This window comes from Rhipicephalus sanguineus, chromosome 2 (assembly GCF_013339695.2).
Source record: "Rhipicephalus sanguineus isolate Rsan-2018 chromosome 2, BIME_Rsan_1.4, whole genome shotgun sequence".
Taxonomy (NCBI): Eukaryota; Metazoa; Arthropoda; class Arachnida; order Ixodida; family Ixodidae; genus Rhipicephalus; species Rhipicephalus sanguineus.
Genome location: NC_051177.1, coordinates 238,857,979 through 238,870,124, shown reverse-complemented (window position 1 = coordinate 238,870,124; position 12,146 = coordinate 238,857,979).

The window sequence follows — 12,146 nt, the reverse complement described above, 5'->3', positions numbered from 1 at the left end:
TTACATATACAGTGCAATCGTGACTGAATACAAAGTCATTACCTAGAATGTGTTGACACACATTGCAGGATGTTCACACAGTTATCCAATAGTACAAAATAAAGCCAAGCTTTTATAAACACAAAGCTCGTACATCCGAGACAAATTCTACGGTATTCAATGACCTTTCTCGAGTGTGCGGAGCGGCATCGCGTATGCCGCCAAACAAGGAGCACAAATGACATGGAGTACAAATGACCAAGGCGTTTGTGTCAAAATATGAAGCAAGGGCGTTATTTCCACTTCGTAATGAGGAATTCAATTTAACATGCTTCATTGTAACACAGGCGTATAGTGCAGTATGGGTCTTAGAACAGCTACACCGTGCAAGTGGGGTGTAATAGATGAAACCGCCCTCGAAAAGGTAGCAGTTACAGTGAGAAGCACAAATGAACCTTCTTCCCTGTCAGCCCCCTTGGGGCACTACAGACACCTGGTCCCTTCGGGCGCACCCCAGAATGAATTTTCCCGCTGTAGTTGCCCTTCCTAAGAAGGGAAATATTGGTGCCACTTCTTATACCTGCACTTATGCAGTTGATAAAATAAGGTGCCATCGTCTTAAGATGGGCTGCATAACATCAGTGTATGTGTTTGAGATCAACAGGAACACACAGGTACGGTCTGGTCGTTCTCCTGTTGAAGAGCTAGTTCAGAAATGTGCAATTCCTTGATGAGAAAGTGGATTGATAAAGTTCAAAATTCCAGCAGTGCCCACACCATTGTGCCTGTTGTCGACTTTCTTAGTAGGGTAAACACTGTCATCACATCACACAGCTGTAGCTGATACACGAGCATGGTATCAATGCTCCGTGACACTCACGCAACATTTAAGGACTCAGAATGTCGTTTCCACAGCAGGCCTCCATATTATCTCTTTTCTGGGAAGTACATGAGTGAAGTAGAAAACTGTGCACATTGCTGGAATTATGAAATCTTTCCCACTTTCTCAAAAGCAATGGATTGTGGCTCCAACACAAAAAAGTGAGCAATCCGGCCATGACGCGCACGTTGCAGCGCATGCTCAATGCGGTAATATGCAGGAAATGCATGGGAATAGAGACGTTATGACCACGACAGCCCTGCAGAAGCATTACCTACATAACAGTTCAATCAAATTTTACACGGGCATGTTCAGAGAAATTTAAAGATTATCCCTTTCCAAGCAAAGACAACAGAATCATTGGTAATTGAATAAAACGAGTATTTATTTCCTTTAAAAATATTGACAAAACTTAAAGCTTGTCATATAGCTCAAAATAAATTTTAAACAATATTCGATGCAATGATTTCACTGACAAGTACTGGCAGTTTTGTTAGCAAAAGTTTCAATAGCAAAAGATCTCAATTATTAAAACTACTGCAAAAAAGTCACAAACTCCCTTGAATATAAAAACTAAGCCAATAACCCACAAAGTGGAATGACCTGTGAGAACATGTTGAAATCGGCAGAGACAATATGGCTTGTATTAAAATGTCACAAGAAAATGAGCAAGAAATTGAAATGAAATACTAGTACCGCCATAGTATTCGTTTCTGTATAATGTAAAACAAATAACTACTCGTTACCATATGAAAATATAACTTTATGGCTTAAGCTCGAGTTAATCACAGGTGGCGACATACTTTAAGCAGAAGCTAAGGGCCTATTTTCTAGGCTTTCTTGAAAATGTTCAGGAGCTTTACTACTTGTGTCCTCGGAGTCATTACCCACTGGCCAAGAAGGAGCCATTCAACAGCGACGAGAACGTTGAACGCCTTGTGATGGCAGTCGATATTTAACAGCCAATGTGCTGCCATGAGTGCAGCTACTCATTCTTCGGCATTGGACCCACTGAAGAGCAGTTCTTTGTCCACATGGAGGAAAAGCTTGCTTGAATAGGGAAGATCGGGGCCATCGTACACAATGCAAGGTGTTATTGGAACGCTCGCTCCCTGCATGATAAAAAATAAAAAGATCATTGTCTGGAAAGCGCTACGCAGACTTCAATTATTTGTTTCAGTAAATAACAGTTTCTGTACCGTGTACTATCGTGAGTAATATGAGCTCGAACATGAGAGCACGTTGAAAATAGCCTTAAAACTGAGATAGGGTGATACGTGGATGGCGCTGCCGAAACTGGAGGGGAGAGGGGGGGCGTTGTTCCGCTGACTGTTGGTACTCCCGCCTCGCTAGCGTTGCTGCGAGATGTCGGCTGATTGCGCGCCAATGACCGCTAGCAATGATAACAAAATAAATAAATGAGGCGCAGCAAAATCCTCAGCCGACATCACCGAGATACCGATGCGCAAGCATGGCCTGCGCATCGTGGCAGGCTACGTCACAGCCGATATCTCAGCAGCTACCTAGTCTGATGTGGCTGTTCGCGTTGATGGGAATTCATATCACCGCTAGCGGCCACTGACACTCTCTAAGATGCCGTTTCGCATCAACAATATCGAAGCAGGAGGGTCACAGCTAGTGGAAGCGCGGCGCCCTTTCCGCTTTGTTTCCGACAGCCGCCGCTGCTAGAGTTACTGTATATGCTACCTGTAGGTAGCAGAGTTGCGCATCTGTCTTCCAAACGCCGCTAGCAACCACGCATTGCGGAGAAGCTGCGCTCGGGCCAATTTTTGTATTTCTCGACGCCGCCGCTGCAGCGAAATGAATTAACACTATTCATCGACAGCCAATGTTTATCGCCGATCTTCGACACGCGAGACATGTTAATCGCCGACACGGTAGGCATGTCGCCTGCACAAACGGAGTGCGACTTCACCGCATAGCGTTGGTTTGCTAGCCGGACCTATGCGCAACTCTGCTACCTAAAGGTAGCATATACAGTGACTCTAGCCGCTGCGAATCAGCCGACGTAAGGTTCAAGGCTGTTCGCCACGCGCTCGCGTGTTCGAGCTCATATTGTTCACGGTAGTACCATCCAAAAATGAAGCTCATAACATGGCCCATATGGAACTGGAGAGAATTAACAGCTTTTCTACGTGCAATTAGCTTGTTTGGGAAAGAGAAAGTACTATTTGACAAATATCATCCGCATTTTTAAAGAAAAAGGAGCATTCTTTAGTGGCATGAAGGATTCCTGCACAGCGATAAAAAGCATATAAAACAAAACTCTGCACAAGGACTTCTCTTCAAGGCTGCAAGTTGCAGCCTTGAATGTCTTATAAATCTTATAATCAAATGTCTTATAAATAATTAGGCTTGTCTTTTACCAAATAATATCATTGGAGGTGGTCGTACAAACTGCGTTTTTTAATGTTTGTACATGTAAAGGTATTTAGCGAAGTTACAACGCCAAAGCGAGGCGAGGCGCATATAACTCTTAATAACCACAACAAAATAATGAAAGCTAGACATAATGGAAACAAATAGAATAAAATAAATTGTGCTCGAACGCGGGCACTCAGGCGTACGCACGAAGGGGGGGGCGCACCCCCCTAGTCAATTCAGACAGAGGGGAGGGGGGCGCAAAGTCTTCCCCCTACTTTGACTTTGTAGTAAGGCGGGGGGAGGGGGGCAGCGATTAACCTTCCTACTTCCCTCCCCCCTGATGGGGGAACCCTGCGCACGTCTAAGTGCACACTGATGCTCGAACTAGCGCTTGCACAGTTCAGGTAGTTAAGGCGATTCGGCCACACACAGACATGAAAAATTCATTCGAACACAAGTCAAGTTTAACGAACGGCTCCCCGTGCACGGGTGCCGGCATTATCAGGAAACCTATGTTACGGATGAATTAAAACGTCGGTACGAATTTAACGAAACTGAATGTATTTGCACTTAGGCGAGCTTCGCGCGGCGTACCTAAAACGAAGCAACATGCTGCGTTAAAATGACCCACACGCATCAACCCGAGCATCACGGTAGTTTTAAACGAACACGGACGGAAAAGAACGACGCGGACACCACGTCGTTGTTTTCTGTCCTGTTTTTTTTTTTTTTCTGTGCGAAAAAAATGCACTTGAATTACCAACAGGCCGAAGCATACGCGCCTTAGACACGCTTGACGCTTAGAGGTAACAGGCGCCGTCACAACCCAACTATTCTTAAATCAAATAGTGGTTCATCGAGAGCGGGGCCCCCTTCCAACACCACCGCCGACAGGAGGGCACCGCCACAACTGCGTTCAAATCCCCCACCGAATCACAGCCGCGCATGCGCACACTGCTTTCAACACCAAACAAAGCAAAGCTGCCCGCGCCTAATGTCACACAACTTTGCCTTCATCCCGATGAAACAATACACTCACATATGCTCGCTACGTTAACAAATGCTCACCGATCGTCAACCAGTTAAGAAAAGCTTAGTTAACGGTATTAGATCGCGCTCTCTGAGTTAACAAAGCGCTGGCCGTAGCAACGTGATAGTGGTACATACCGTTTCAGTTTGAGTGCTCCACGATATGAAGCTGCAGGTCTCCCTTGAGTATAGTGCATCTTCGTAATAAGCAGCACTGGCAGAAGGTAAAGGACGAGCACACAGCGCACGCACACTTCAAACAACCGAAACACACCGATTGCAAAACTCGACCGATCGGGAGGCGATGCACAACACACGCAGAAAACGATGGAGTCCGGCGGCGTGTCTGAGCGCGTTGCTTAGGTCACGTGGTGATAGAGCTGTTCCGCGCGCTGCGCACGCGCGGCGGCTGCGCCGGCAGAGGAGGTGGCGCCCGGCCGTTGTTGGGTCGCCGTGGGGCGCAGCTTTCTTTCTGCGGCAGTGTTATGTTTTGTTATGCTTTACACAGTGTATTCGAATCGCAGTAAGCATTGCGACGACACAGTAAGGGCTGCTTGACTACAAGCAGGGCTTAAAGTCTCCCTCACTGGAGGGGAGGCCCTCACAAAGCGGCAATATATATGTAATATATAATCTCAAAGAAAAGATCGCCTAGCAGCGATCTTTTCGCCGCTAAACTGGTGCTGATGTGGTCTCAGCGGCTCTGCTACGCGCAGATCGTGGCTTGTTGGAACGCGGTGCGAGCTGTCATAGCGAAGAATAAACGCAGGATTTCTCGATATATCGGTCAAGATCCACTTTCGCGGTCGTATTATCCAGCTTTGGCAAAAATGTGATGGTATTAACTCATGAAAATGCATTATTTTCAAGGGATGCTGGCAGGAAATAAAACGAAAACGTATTAGGCTAAAAAAACGTATTATTGCAGAATCGTGTCAACGAGATTTCACTGTATATGTATGCTATAGATTAAGCGTTAGGAGAGGTGTTTGCGATGATCACAGAGCAGTGAAGCCAACTGTCTCTAAACTGAACAAATGCTTATGAATGCTAAACAAATACATATATTATTCCGAATGTATTTCGGGCATTCATTCAACGTGTCAATCCAATCAGCAATAAATGAAATTATTTTGGAAATGATTTCTCAAAAATAAATCTGGATGTAAAGGCTTAAATATATGTGAGCTCAAAATAAGTAACATCAGTCGACTCACTGTATTCAGAACCTCAGGCACGACAATGCTATATTTTATTTTCACTACCACTTGCCTAATAGAGTAGGCGAAATACATGCGTCTTTGCAATTACAGCAGACTTGTGATGCACAACTAAAAGAATGAAAATTGAGTGGCAAGCTTAGCAGACCAAGGTGAACCATTACTGATTCACGAGCAGGTAGCTTCACACTCAGGTGCCTCGTGAAACTATCCTGTGCCAAGACGCTCTGTCGAACAGGGTGGTGACCCGTGGTTTCAGGAGGCGTTGCCCGTGGTGTTCAATGTCTCAGTTAATTGCATTCAGCAATACAACGATACCTGTTTACACCTACGGGTCAATTCACTGCGTGAATTGACCCATAGGTGTAAAATCCAAAGAACACCCATGGGTGTTTAACAGAACATACACCCATTGTACACCCAAAAATGAAAAAAGGGGTGCGAAGGGTGTGCAAAGACGACATTACACCCTTTCGGATAATATTGACAGAAAAAAAGGGTGTACGATAGGTGTTTTATCGCAAATACACCTATAAGGGTGTGAAACGGTTTGCAGTGCACGCCAGTTATAAATCGAAATATATACCGGGTGTTCTGAAAATACCTCCCCAACATCTTGTACAACTACGCGCGGCAGACATCACAATTTCAGCTATTGAGATGGATCGCTCAAAGGGACGGGCACAGATTGCACAAGAAATCTAAATACGTATTCGGCTAACTAGCCTATTTTTATTAATTAAGCTTTCCATCTGCGGTACATGTCGGAGTTTAACAAAAGAACAATAGTTCGCAAGACGTATCCACTTGGAACGAACTCTATAGAGTTTCGAGAACGAGCTGTTCTTGCGAAACGTCGGCTCTGCTTTAATATATCGTAAGTATGCATCGTAATTTTAAGCTGTTTGAGATGAAATCTTGTTATACACCAACGTACAAGTCTCTCAAAATGCATCTCCGCTCTATCTTCAAATACTAATGAAGGCGTTGTTATAAGGTTCACTGAATTACTGTCGTTGCCTTAAATGCGTTAATCTTACCGCCCCAAATCTGTGTGAATTGTCCAATCTCTAAAATTTCGGTAGCTTTCACGTTTCCCCTGTAAACGTCATAAATGTACGTGTCAGGCCTTGTTTAGGGTTTTAGGGTAGGAGCTCTGAGAAAAAGCGCACAAACTCTGTATTAGGGACCTCATAAGTTATACGTAAATGTTACTTAGCATAGAATTGTGTTTATTTACACGTTAAAGGACCCCAGGTGGTCGAAATTTCCGGAGCCCTCCACATATCTTGATTTTGGGATGTTAAACCCCACATATTATTATCATTAGGATAGAAGTGTTGTGTAAAGGCGAATTGGAGCATAACCGTGCGCTGGGCATGTTACTGGTGAAGGTAGCCAGCCAATTAGAGGTTTTTTTTTTTTCAACAAAAAGCGGCATGAATTGCACTTCAAGCATCGAATGGCGAGCAATATCGCTGGTTTTGCAGCAGCCTGGGCTTCAAAGTCACAAAGAGATTCACAATGGAACTAAGAGCAAACAGAACACGAGGGACGACAGAACAAAGACTCAGCGTTTTCAACAAAGACCTGCGTCGTTTCTGTACTACCATTATGAATGATTAATTCGAACTAAATTGAAACTCACAAAGAGCCATCGTAACCTCGAAAATCACGACGAAATTCGAGCCCCCTGGCTCAACAGCCAGCAATTATGGTTTCCTTTCTACACATCGGACAAAACTTGCCAAATTTTAAAGTATGGTTGTTTTTCGTAAGTGTAACGAAATTTATCACTGACAATCTGTCATCACTAACCCGCACCAGCTTTCACGAACAGATTTATCTTTATGACTTTGTTGCAAATGTAAGCCTTAAAGACTTGATAATTCTTGAAGCCGTATCTTTCAATATCAATTGTAACTTTGACATTGATCATTCTGACAACCTTATTGATTGTATATTAACCCACCCTTTATGCCGTACTTCTACAGGGGTATTTAAGGGAGCAAAAATTAAAGGAAATGAAATAATAGATAGGAGGTTTACAGCTAAAAAAAACAAATGAGCAATTTTTGCACACGCTAAAACAGCACCACAGTGTGCAATTTCACAAGAAGCACATCGCGGTCAAAGCTGCCCCATCGATAACTGACATTTGCTTCGGCGTGTACCATTGCCTGTGGCGAGACCGGAGAGGTTGACGCCATTTATCTTAAACGTAGACGACGACACCTGTATGGTGCGCCACGGTAGAAAAAACGGGACCATAGTGGCGATGTCATCGACATCATTTGTCAACGACGTGGCTGAAGCGCGCGTACGCGCTGATCATGTTCGATCGCAGGAAGCTTCAGAGAAACGAGAGTTGCCTTTGCTTCATGCAACGCGCCAGGTATTTTACTCATAAAGCGCACGCTGCCTTCCTCTGGATGTTATTCGACAATGCCTTTTTATCTTTCTCTTATAAGTCATCGGAGCTTCCCTTTGTTACGCTGTTGCCACTATTTGTTTGCATTTCTGTGGCCCTATTTATAGTAGTAAGACTTTGATCTCGGCGAGTTGGTTCATTGCAATGGGAAGGCACAGCGCAACTGAGACAATGGACAAGAACACGCAACACACACGAGCGCCTACTTACAACTGGATTTATTTTGCACCAAACTGCCAGGAAGGGGGCGGCGGCCCTCTCGGACCCGCGGAAGTAGCGAGGCAGCGAGGCCTCGAGGAGCACAACGCCCGAGACTGACGTAATGGCCGCGTCACGATGAAAGCTCGTCCTCGCTGCGTGGAGGGAGCCTCATCGTCTCTGCAGGCATTTTCATAAAGTTGTTCTCACGCTCTCTCTCAAACTGCCTTATAAATGCGCCTAAGCTTGACAAATGACACATCGGTAGTCAAACAGAAATGGTCGTTTTTCTATCTTTTGGTTTATCAACCATGATATACTAACAACGTGATTTTTGCTCTTTCCAAGAGCCAATTGACCAACATACCGAGATAACAAAACCCAGAAATGGACACTTATCAACACGTGGCTAACAGCAATACCGAAATGCTCACAATGGTACAATTATTTAACCCGCTGGCGCAAGAAGAAAAAGAAAAGAGAAAACAAAAACGGGAGAAAGCATGAACATATGCATTGGTGAAACACTAGAAGATAAATAAAACCATCAAGATACTCAATCTCGGCGTCATTCAGTAAAACGGAAGGCCTGATTACGCAGTTGTCGGACGATTTGATAATAAAGAAAGCTTCAATAATTCCCCGCTCCGTCTTGTCACTTGATTTCTTTAAAAACTTTGTAGCGGGAAAAGTCGGCGAGCAACCGTACCTCCTGCAATGCTCCGCTAAAATGCCTCCGGACTTATTTCGAACATTTAGGTTATGCTCCTTGGAGCGCTCATTGAAGCACCTTCCTGTTTGGCCGATGTATCGCCGACCGCAACTCAAGGGAATCTCATAGACTACATAGACTCTGTGAATCTGTTCTTATGCTGTGTTGTGCACTGTGGCAGCTCATCCTTTCTTGTAATTGCACATATTTTTGACAATTTGCATGGTGCAGAAAACACTATTTGAACATCCTGCTTCGAGGCAATCTTCCTAATGTTGTGTGACAACTAAAGGATATATGGAATGACATGTACCGGCTGCTTTTGCTTGCCCTGGCTAACTTTTGTATTCGGGCACTTAATCTTCGAACACAAAAGTTTCGAACACACTAAGTGCCATTAAACCGGGCCACTGTTTCCCGGTAACACTGCCTCATAGACATAAAAAGTGCCACTCTTTATTTCTTGAAGCAACTCCACAAGCTCTCAGAGATGCATTAAGATGTTGAGTAAGCTAGTTGGTGTTCATGATGAAAGTTCGAGCAGCGCTCACGAGTAGGGCAAACGACTGACAAAGAACGACGTCAGTTCTCGTCGTTTCTTCCATCCTTTGTCTTACTTGTGAGCGCTTCTCGAAATTTCATAATGAACTATCAGAGATGTAATACGTGAAAGAGCTAATTCGAACTGACACATCACAGACGCAGTAGGGGTATCGGCCACTCTTGGCATTCTTTTCTAGTACTCGAATGTCGTATAAGGTATATGCGATGGCTGGATCCCGCGTTTTGTTTGGTTCATGATTGTAACTTAGCCATTGTCTTGACTCTAGAGGCGAAATAGTTCCGAAAAAAAAAAGAACACAAAGGTGTCGTTGCTTATTTTTCAATCGCAGTATCCGGAATTTGGAAGCTACTGGATAGAAACGCTGCATGTACGCTCTTCTTATTTATTTACATAATTGCTTTAAAGAGTTACCACAGCGTGATATAGCAAACGTATGTACATACGTAAGAAAGGGTGCCTCAATTAGTGTGATGCTAGTATTTCAAACCATGTTACATTTCGCGTACGTGTACCCTCAGGCTATGCTCTGCGTGAGATAGCACGTCTGTACATACGTATAAAAAAAGGTGCCTCAATTAGTATGATGCTAGTATTTCAGACCAATTGTTATTTCGCGTACGTGTACCCTCAGACTATGCTCTCTTCATGGGATGTCACTTACCAACTCACCAGTAGGTAATTCTGCTTATCTGTTTGGCACACACGTGTGTGCCTGACACGTCTCATTACTGTAAAGGGCATGTCGCAAGGCCAGTGTGGAGTCTGACGTAACCTGGCATGTGATTTCGAATTCGTAAATGGTGGTGAGCGCGAAAGTTTTTCGCATCGTCAACCACGTGACCTCATTTCACCACACGCAGACTGGGCCCATGGATGGGTCCTTAACAGATCTGTAAGCGTGCGTTTGCTCATCTCTCTCTGTGTGTGTGTGTGTGTGTGTGTGTGTGTGTGTGTGTGTGTGTTGTGTGTGTGTGTGTGGTGTGTTTTGTGTTGTGTGTGTGTGTGTTGTGTGTGTGTGGTGTGTGTGTGTGTGTGTGTGTGTGGTGTGTGTGTGTGTGTGTGTGTGTGTGTGTGTGTGTGTGTGTGTGTGTGGGTGTGTGTGTGTGTGTGTGTGTGTGTGTTCAAGCGAAAGAGATCACTAAAGTCGGCTGCCAGCAAACACTAAACATTCTCACCTCTTGTGATTGCTCTTCAAGCGAAACAAGAAAAAAATCTACACTTGGATTCCACGTTCCGCGAGGATTGTTCTGTACTCATATTCACTGAGGTTGCTAGGAACTCTCTCCCTCTCTCTCTGTTTAGCAATCACTTGCACCAACAAGTGAAGCGAACAATTTAGAGGTGTTGCGCTGGCAACTGGGAAACTTCTCGCTCATAACGCTAACTTAGGCTCGCAATGCGGATCTCATGTATGACGATGACAGTGCACGTTGATTGACAGAAATGTATTCCGTGACGATGGCAGAATGAAGACAACGGAGCAACAACACTGAAAAACAACGACGACTTGTTCATATTTAATATGCACATCTGGCGTTTACCTAAATGCGAGTTACGGCATGTCCACCGGTCCCTCTAGTTCACACAATACCACTGCTGTTTTTAAACCAAGTCTGAGGCCGGCTTGGTGTGCAAGAAAGCAGCACCTATAGGCATCCCTCGCAAATTGGGGAGCTCAGACACATAAAGCTGCGCTTTGAACACAAGGACATGCACTCATAATGTCTCCTTTTAATTAAACGATGTAAAGTATAGAATCGCAAAGAATTACTCAGATATGTTCGGTTTGATGGCGTGGGAAAAAGAACAAACGTATCCTGTGCCAACTACAAGGCAATGAACTAAGAAAAGTTTATAATGAATGCGTATATTGGCATGATAGCCCAGATAACGATAGTAATATATGGGGCTTTAGGTGTGCGTGTATGCCGCGCACACGCACACAAACCCACACACCAAGACAAACACATAACACACGCACGCACATGCACGCACGCATGCATTATTGTTTCATTTTGGCAAGCTCCTTGGATTCGCCGCTATTTCAGCTGACCTTAATACGAGTTTATATTTAACGATATGTGGAAGGTTGGGTTCACTCTCTCCCATTTTTCTCCTTTCTGCGCCTTTTACTTGCCTCCAGTGCACGGAAGTAAAGCGGTCGCTCGTCTAGTTGACCTCCCCGCGTTTTCTCTCCTTGCTTTCACTCTACCTGAAACGTTTTCAAACCGGTATTCACAACCGACCGAAATACGAACGAAGGCGGACGATCGGAATATTGCGATGGTAAAATAGTGAATGATGTCAGAATCATTGGTTCCCACGGTACTAGAATCATGTTCGTCGGATCGTTTGCATTAGAGCGCTAAAACATACCCGCACAGATTCTGTGGCTTAGTGTCGCCATCTAGGGGCCGTCACGCTCATTGACGCGGCCTCCTGCATCTTCCGTTCGCCAGAAGAGGGCGGACAAACGCGAGGTGTTGTCGCTATTTTCAGTTGAACGCCTATAGATGGCGGGGCGTGTAAAAACCTGCATCACAGAACGCATCTCGCGCTCTCCAGTAGTGCCACTCGAACTCATTTCAGCGTGTAGGCGTTTTCATGAGAGTCTTACCGCTGAACGAGGTTGGCATTTATCTTGTGCTACCTATTTGTTTCTCTCGTTTCTCTTCTTTTTTTTTTTTTTCGCCGCTTTCCTTCCGGTAGGTGTTATTTTATCTGCTTCGTGATTGTCTTCGCGCTTT